This window comes from Lissotriton vulgaris, chromosome 3_1 (assembly GCF_964263255.1).
Source record: "Lissotriton vulgaris chromosome 3_1, aLisVul1.2, whole genome shotgun sequence".
Taxonomy (NCBI): domain Eukaryota; kingdom Metazoa; phylum Chordata; class Amphibia; order Caudata; family Salamandridae; genus Lissotriton; species Lissotriton vulgaris.
In genome coordinates this window covers 976,133,794-976,144,043 of record NC_141689.1, presented here as the reverse complement: position 1 = coordinate 976,144,043, position 10,250 = coordinate 976,133,794, and positions in this window count along the sequence as shown.

Sequence of the window (10,250 nt, the reverse complement as noted above, 5' to 3'; positions counted from 1 at the left end):
CTATCATACTTCTATCTCCGGCACTCTCTTCCTCTTTCTTACTTATCTTTCTCTATCTTCTTTTCACCTCCTCTCTGCATACTCCGTTCTTTCTTGGCACTCTCTCTTCCTTTTTTTAATTACTTCTTTATTCATTCTTCTCTATATATCTCTCCTTTATGCTCTCTTCCTTCTTCCTGCCCCCTATTCCATCTGCTCTCTCCTTTCTTCTAGCTCCTTTTCTATCTATCATGCTTCTCTGTCCTGCACTCTCCTTTTTCTTTTCTTTTCCTCTTTCTAATACTCTCCGTGTTCCTCTTCCTCCCTATCTATCATTCTTCTCTCTATCTCCTTTATGCTTTCTTTTCTCTCTACCATCCCTCTCTCCTGCACCCTCTTCCATCTGCTCTCTCTCCCTCCCTCTTGCTCATGCCCTACTTCTTACTCTTCCTTTACCTTCTGTCTTTCTTCTTACTCCTGCGTCTTATCTCCTTCCTGCCTTCACTCTCCATCTCTGTCCTCATCTTGTCTTCTCTTTCTATCTTGCACTCTTTGGCTCACTGTCTCAGTCTCCATGGTGCAAGGACCCCCATAGAGAGAGATGTAGATGAGGGCAGTAAGAAGAGAGCAGTTGGAAGAGGGGGCAAGAGGAAGAGTGATGGCAAAGGGAAAAAAAAGCAGAAAGGAGAGGGAGATAAAGAATAAGGATAGATAAGGCAAGAGAGAGAGTATGCAGAGAGTGAGCAATAGAAAAAACAGATAAAAAAGAGAAAGTTAAAAGGATAAAAGAGGGAGCAAGTGCAAGAGAAAAATAGTACATATGGAGGAAGAGAAAAAAAAGACAAAAAGAAACGTAAGGGTAGAATGAAGTCAAAAAATCCTTTTCAAACTTAAAAAAAAATCCGGTCATTCAAAAGAGACAGTCATTTATTTGTTACAAAACACATCGCTTACCTGAAAGTTGTTACGCCAAGGAGGAGACCCAACACGGAAACACTAGAGAGAACAGCCCAAAAAAAAAACATATTATAAGAATATAAACAAAATAGTTAAACACCTGTAAGAGAAATACTAATTACATTACAATTTAAAACGCGTACCTGAAATCCCTTGTGCCATGGAGACAGCGAGCCATGGATCCCAAGACAAAATGCCGACCGGAAATAGTTACTATCTTGCACTCTTTGTTTCCTATCTTCTCGCTCCATTGTACCCTTACTTTTCGTCTTCCCTCTCTCTTCCTCCCTCTCTTCCTCCCTATCTACTATTCTTCTCTCTTGCACATTCTCCCTGTTTTATCCCTTTAACTTTCTCTTTTCTATCTTTTATCTGTTTTTTCCTCTTGCTCACTCTCTGCATCCACTCTTTCTCTCCTTCCTTATCTATCATTATTCTCTTTATCTCCCTCTCCGCTTTTTTCCCCTTTGCTATCACTCTTCCTCTTGCCCACTCTTCCAACTGCTCTCTTCTTTACTGCCCTCCATCTACATCTCTCTCTATGGGGGTCCTTGCACCATGGACACTGAGACAGCGAGCCAAAGATCTCAAGACAAAATGGCAACCAGAAATACTTGGCCAACCCTGCTGTCAAATACTGCAACAAAAGAAAAATAAATTTAGTCACATTCGGCGCATTCAAAGTGACAGTATTATCAGCTTTACAAAACACAAAATTGCTTACCTGAAAGTCTTTACACCACTGAGCTGGGCCTCTTGCTCCTGCACCTTCTTCCATCCATTCCTCCTTCTTGCTCATGCCCTACATCCTACCCTCCCTTTTTCTCTCTCTCTCATGTCCTCTCTCCTTCCTGCCTTCACTCTCTATCTACGTCTCCATCTTGTCTTCACTTTCTATCTTGCACTTTTTACTTGCTATCTTCTCACTCCATTCTGCACTTACTTTTCTTCTTGCTTTCTAGCTCTCTTGATCTCTCTTATGTGTCTTCTCTCTTCATCAACACTTTCTAGCTACTTTGTGTGCTTTACACACATTTTTCCACTTCACTTTACAAAGTTAGTGTGAGCATCCCTATAAGGCTATATAGATATATAGATGATGTTAACTATAGTGTTTATTTAGGAACACTATGCAACAACTATGGAACACCCTGGACAAACGCAATGACTTATATTTACAACTAATTGTGTGAAAGTTTTATATGTTTGTCTGTTATTTCTTTTACAGGTGCACAAACACTCCGCAATTAGGAGTATTTTTGGAATGAGCAATTGCTCTTCCCCCTTTTTTTATGCACTAAATCCTTTTTTTGATATTTTCACTTTCACGCCCCCAGGTCAGGGTGGGCGATTAGAGAGTCCATACCGCCGGGGTATAATTCTGTCATTATAAATGCCTAAGTAAATGTAAACAACTGTAAAAGATGAAACATGTTGACTGACTAATTAGTATTTTAAATTAACAAATCCATTACCTTGGGCATTAAATTCAGACACATAACTCTTTCATTTGTGTACTAAGCATCAAGAATTATAGATTTGTACTTCCACATTAGGCAGTTTTAATTATAAAACTCACAACATGCCTTTTTCACAAAACCTGCTCCGCAGTCTTCTGGCGTCGTAGCACACCAAAGAGGCATTCGGCCTCTTTGGTGGGGCCCAATGATGAAGCATGACACTGACTAGGTCGGTGTGTGAGGGCTTTCTTTTCCACCTAAAGTGAGTGTGCAATTCCCCAGTTGCATCACTCAGTCTCTGTGGCAATTTCAGATTTATTTAACGTCTCTTCTCTTGTTTATTTAGATTTAACAGGGGATTAAGTGTTCCTTAATCTCACTACCTCTCCTATTGTTCTTTTGTACTTGCTTAAAATTACAAACAATGCATCTAATACACTCTTTACAACTTCTAATAAAATTCACATCGTGTAATTTACATTTCTATATTTTTTTAGCTTCCTTTCTACACCTCTATATCCTCTCTTCCTTATCATACTTCTCTCTTTTCCTTATCTTTCTCTTCATCTTTCCACTACTCTCAATATTGCCTATCCACCCCTCTTTATTAACATCTCTTCTTCCTGCCCTCCATCTCTCTCTATCTTGCTCACTTTATCCTCCTTACTACTATACTTTACTAGTTACTCTATACTACATACACTTCTAATACTCGATTTACGACTACTAATATGCTTCATCACTCAGTCCACACACATACTACACATACAACTTCTACACATAGTCTTAAAGTATGTACTACATATACACTTTGTACACACAATTTCTACACATATGCCTTTGTACATATACGTTTGCCACTCATTACACATGCACTCTTTACACATTCACTCTTTACACATGCACTCTTTACACATGCACTCTTTACACATGCACTCTTTACACATGCACTCTTTACACATGCACTCTTTACACATGCACTCTTTACACATGCACTCTAGTCACAATGTTTCAAAAACCTATATCAACATACAATACAATACACTATATAGTATTCAATATAACTTACTGTATACACTATTTAATACTATTAATTAATTACAATTAAAAAACTTTTTGCTAACATTTTTAAAATACTAACAATGATTAGGAGTATCGAGCCGCTTTTATTATATTAATATGTAAACTCAATATTAATGCTTGTTTCATTCTTCCTTAGATTGCCAATTGATTGAATAAGATCAGACGTTCATAATTGTTTGACACAACATCAGTGAAAACATCATCACGGTAAAAGTATCTATTTTGCTTCTGTATTGACTTGTAAGTATAGAAATAGCAAGGAAAAAAAAAGACACATATATCAACACACACATATATATATATATATATATATATATATATATATATATATATATATATATATATATATATATATATATATATTGTATATACTTATAATTAGGAAATATCATATAGAAGATTTCCATAGGTAACATTAATCTTAAGAAAAAAAATTAGTTAACAAAAAAGTAAAACGAATTGCTTTTTATTTTGCTAACAGCTCCAACTATAAAAAAAAGTCAAAAACAACAATAGAGTGGATTTAGAGAAAAAAAACTAGACCTAATCATATATATAATTAGTTATAAAAAAAAATTTATATATATATTTATATACTTACCATTGAAAATATTTCTTTTATAAAGACAATTGCTAATTGTTTGGAAATATATACAATTAGAAGTATGTTTTTTAAATAAACTATCAACCTGTAACTTGGAATATATTTAACAGTAAAATAACTATATATATACATATAAATATATACATATATATATATATATATATATATATATACGCTAATAGTATAACTTATAGCTAGTACATCACTAAAATTGTAAAAAAGATACATCTAAAGCTGCTACCTAAAATACAAAGCAAAAAAATAGTGTTAAATTAATTGCCTTGCATTATACTTAACTACAAAACAAATATAAATTAGCAATAGATATATATATATATATATATATATATATATATATATATATATATATATATATATATAGATTAAATAAGAGAGAGAGAACGAAAAAAGACTCACGTATAACAAAAAAATCTAGCAATACTGTAGCGATATCAAATTATTTCATAAATTAGCTTAGCTAAGATGCAAATACTAGCAGCAGATTATCATCAAGGTCATGACAAATTTACATGCAATTCTAGAGGTTATCAATGCTTGCCAAATAGTACTTTTGCAATTATACACAACTATTACAAAGATGCACATACATGGACTAAAGAAGACTTGCATTACATTATGAAATTAGGTGATGCTTTACATATAGATATGCATTTACTTAATAGCGAACAACTTAGGCATCCAGATGAGTTACCAAATTTTATTGAACACAATACTACTATCTATTCTCTTAAACTTAAAGAACCTTATTATGGAGACATATTACAACAATGTGACCCTTCGTTTCCAAATCTCAACAAAATATTAAAACCTGCACTTGATTCCAACTCCGGTGTTATACTTTGCATGGAAATTTATGTTATTTCCATTTTTAAGAAAAATGATTCGTACTTTGTATTTGACTCACATAGTCGTGATAACACTGGAATGCCTCATCCAAATGGAACATGTATTACTATACAGTTCAGATTTGAAAAACTTCTAGAGTACATCACAAATCTGGCACACTATCTTAAGAAACCAAACATGAATTGTGTGCCGTATGAATTAACTCCAATACAAATAAGTACGATTACAAAAGAATCACTTCAAAAAGCAATGGTGCGTCATGAAAAAAATAAGAATGCAGTAGCACCGAAAATTTTTTATGTGTATTCTACTAAAGGTAGTGAAAAAATTTTCACACAAGCATTTGAAATGCGTATAGAAAATGCCAAAAAAATCATTCAGAGAGGTCAATCTAAAAAAAATACTTTTTTGAATAAGGAACAGCCATTAGCATCTTTACATAATACTCCTAGTACTAGTACGTATTCCTGTGCAATTCTCACTACAACAGGGCCTAATAATCTATCTAAAAACAACAGCAAGCAGATCAGCACAACACAATATACTAATACACCAGAAGAGACTACTCCTACTGACACATATGCAAGTATACTTAAGAAAACACTTAAGAGCAACACAGAAAGACAACATATTAATAGCACACACATAAATGTACAACAAACAATACCAGCAAGTAATTTAAATACCAACACAAATTCTACTAATGTAATTAATAGCACACACATAAATGTACAACAAACAATATACACAAGTAATTTACATACAAACACATATTCAAGTGATTACTATAATACATATAAACTTATTACTGGAAGTAATGACAGTTTACTTCATGATAATATACACAATAGCACATTGCACAACAAGGAAAGTAGCACAAATAATACCAATATAGATTCAAATATTTTAACACAAACACCACAAGAAATTCCCTTTTTACATAACACACATCCACAGGAAAAAAATACACATAGTGATAAAAGTATTCACTATACACATTGTCTTCAAAATAGTATATTTGCTATTCTAAAGAACTACTGTAAACCAGCATATATTTGGGATAGTGTAGACTTGCACTGTATTATGAATCTTGGAGATGCTTTGTACACTGAAATGCACTCTGTCGATGAACAAGATTGTATGCAACCTCTAAAGTTACCAAATTACATAGTTAGCAATGACATAATCTATTCTACAAAGCTCAAAAAATGCTTTAGCGAAGAACTAACAAAATCAGCACAAACTTTACATAGTAAATTTATATCTGCATTAACTTCTACAATTAATTCACAAACTGGTGTATTGATCTCCATAGGTAGATATATAATTTCAGTCTTCAAAACTATACATACATACTCTCTATTTGATTCACATAGCCAAAATGAAAATGCAATACAACATCCTAATGGAACATGTATTGCTATCCAAATTGACTCTATTAATCTTATTATAGAATACATCCTAAAGTTAGGCAATAGAGAACAAATTACTAATTCTGAGAGTATTACTTTAGATTTAACTACAGTGAACATAACAACAATTAGCAAAAAAGGATTACACCAAACCCAACGGAATCATAAACAAGGAAATGTAAAGTCTAGAAAAAGCATATATGTTCATACGACACATATATCTATAAATACATTAGGGGAAATTCCTTCAAATAACTTACAAGTAGAAAATACAATAATAAACACACAAAACAGCAATAGTCAGGACAATAGACTGCATGTAACAGAAGACAGTTATTTAGCTTCACACATAGCTCTTAACAATACTGAGATAATAAACACATTAACAGCTGATGTTGAATCACTAATTCAACCAACCAATATAGAAATTCTAGAAATAAACAGTAATAGAAAAAGAAAACGGACACAAAACAAAGAGAATGAACCTAATCATAGACATATAGCAGGTCAAACAACAAATGAGATAATTAGGATATTTCAGGAAGAAATACGATATGGACCTGAGTACACTTGCACTATTTGCAATCAACTATGGCATAAGCAAAGTCTTCAAAATACACACAGTATTAGTAAGAGAGCTAAATTCATGGAATGTAACATTAGCAAATACAGAACAAATGAGATATGCAGAACATGTTACACATATATATCTAAAGACAAAATACCTCCATGTTCAGTATATAATGGGATGACATTTCCTGATATCCCAGCAGTCTTACACTTGCATAACTTAGAAGAAAGATTAGTATCACCAAGAATACCTTTTTTACAAATTAGAACATTACCACGTGGATTCCAAAAATCTCTATCAGGTGCAGTAGTAAATGTCCCTGCAGACGTTATGACAACAGTAACTGTTTTACCAAGGCAAATTAATGATAACATGACAATTCCAATAAAATTAAAAAGGAAATTAAGTTATAAATCTTATACCCATTATGAAAATGTTAGACCAAACAAAGTTAAACGTGCAGCTTTATATTTAGCCACTACAAGCACTTTGTTTCAAGAATATGGAATCACTATTAATAAAGATTGGGATTATACAACACAAGATATACATTCTTGTGATGAGACTTCAGATACAAGTAATACGTCAGATTCCTCAGACAACATTCCAGCAGGAAATTTAGATACTATGTTAGATAATGAAACTATTACTACAGAAACAAATAATATTTTAAGTTTAGCACCTGCAGAATATAACACACCAAGAGGCCTGTATGAAGACAAAGATTCTGAATATTTGGCATTCCCAACTATATTTTGCGGAAAACGAAGGCCGACTAATGAAGAAAGGCATGTCCCAATACATTACAGCACAATCTGTCAATCAGAAGTAAGAAGTAATGATCTAAGAGTAGCAAAGTGTGTTACTAATCTTTTCTTTAAATTAAAAACATTACACATTAAACAATTACAGAGCAAAATATTTATATCTCTTAGGAAATACTTTAATAATGGAAACATTATAACTGCCAAAGACATAAAGAATAAATTAGATACAATTTTACAGTATAATGAAGGATACAAAATACTTAAAACTATCCGTAGTTCACCACCATATTGGGAGCAATGCAAAAAAGACCTCTTTGCTATGATTAGACAATTAGGATTACCAACATTTTTTTTAACTTTATCTGCTGCAGAAACGAAATGGTATCACTTAATTAACATATTATTACGTACAGAAAAGAGACCAGAATGCACAAAAGAAGAATTTAAAAATATGTCATGGGAAACGAAATGCAAATTAATACAGCAAAATCCCATTACATGTGCAAGACATTTTGACTTCCAAGTTCGGAAATTATTTAATTCTATTTTATTGCATGAAAGTAATCCGATTGGCAAAATTATTGATTACTTTTATAGAGTGGAATTCCAACAACGGGGATCACCACATATACATGCTATAATATGGATAGAAAATGCTCCACTATATGAAACTTCTGATAACTCATAAATAAGTATGTTACATGTGCAAAAACACAAGAACCAGATATAGAGTCTTTACTACCTCTACAAAGACACGGCCATACCAAAAACTGCCGTATCAAACATAAAAGAACATGCAAATATCATTATCCCAGATATCCAATGCCTGAAACTTTTATACTAGAACCAATAGAGCTAGACAAAACAAATAACGAGCTCTTACAGCAAATTGAACTAATACATCTAACTATAAACAGCCAAGAATTTTCAAATTATACTTTTGAACAGTTTTTACATTCAATGAACATAGATCTAAAACAATATACTTTATGTATACAATCTATTATACAAAAAAATACTATTTTCTTGAAAAGGACACCAGCTGAATGCTTTATAAATAACTACAATCCAACTATTTTGAAAGCATGGCAAGCAAACATAGATATACAATACATCTTAGATGCATATGCATGTGCTGTGTATATTGTTTCATACATTAGTAAATCACAGCGAGGAATGAGCAAACTAATTGCCCAAGCTGCTAAAGAAGTACATGCCAATCCAAGTATTAAAGAACAACTTAAGCATATAGGGAACAAATTCTTAAACTGTACAGAAATAAGTGCCCAAGAAGCAGCATATCTAATACTACAAATTCCTTTACGGAAAAGTTCAAGATCTTTTGTATTTATCAATACAAGTCCTAATGAAAAGCGTACATACTTATTAAAAGACATCGAAACTATCAATTCTTTACCAGATGAGTCTTGTAAAATACAATATGATAATACTATAGGCAGGTATAGTAAACGCCCTGTAAAATTAGAAACATGTACATTAGCTGACTATGCATCTATGTATAATGAAAAGAAAAAATGTAAAGGAAAAGAAGAAACAGGCCATGACAATTTCCTTATTGAAAATAACTTTCATAGCTCAGATGACGAAGAACTTGAGATAAATTTAGTAGACGAAACAAACTGCATAAAAAGAAAAAAAGCAAGAGTAATTCGCTATTGCAGATTTAACATCAAAAATGACTCAGAAAATTACTATAGAGAATTGCTCATGCTTTTTTACCCATGGCGAAATGAACATAATATAATTAATAACAAGGAAACTTATTATGAACGCTATCTAGAACTTAAAAATGCAGTTGATTCGAACCATAATAAATATAATAAACATAATAAACAACTAACAACTAATAGCAATGAAACTAGTATATTAGATACATTGCTACCACCAATAGATACAGAAGAAGATAACACCATATTCCATGAAGTGCAAAATAATGAAAACCCATTGTATGACCTATCATTTGATTTAGGGATTAGAAGTACAAGTAGAGAAGAATCACTAAGCAATAACATAATGCCAAAAGAACAATATGATAGTATAATGCAAAATCTAACAGCAGAACAACTTAACTTTATGTATCATCATTTGCATTGGGTTAAAACAAAAGAAACACCATGCTACACATTTTGTACAGGTGGTGCAGGAGTAGGCAAAAGTTTCCTTATAACAGCACTTTACCAAACATTAGTACGTTATTACAATACAAAAGCAGGAGAAAACCCAGATAACATATATGTATTGCTTACAGCTCCAACTGGCAAAGCAGCACATAACATTCAAGGCCAAACACTACATAGTACTTTTAAAATACCTATTTCACAAACACTAACTCATAGACAGCTAACTCATGAGAATAGAAGCACACTACAAGGTCAGCTAATGCATCTTAAATTGCTAATAATTGATGAAATATCAATGGTAGGGGCTAATGTATTCAACTTTATACATAATAGATTGCAAGAGATAAAAATGTCTGATCTCCCTTTTGGCGGAATATCTATTTTAGCAATTGGAGACTTTTACCAATTG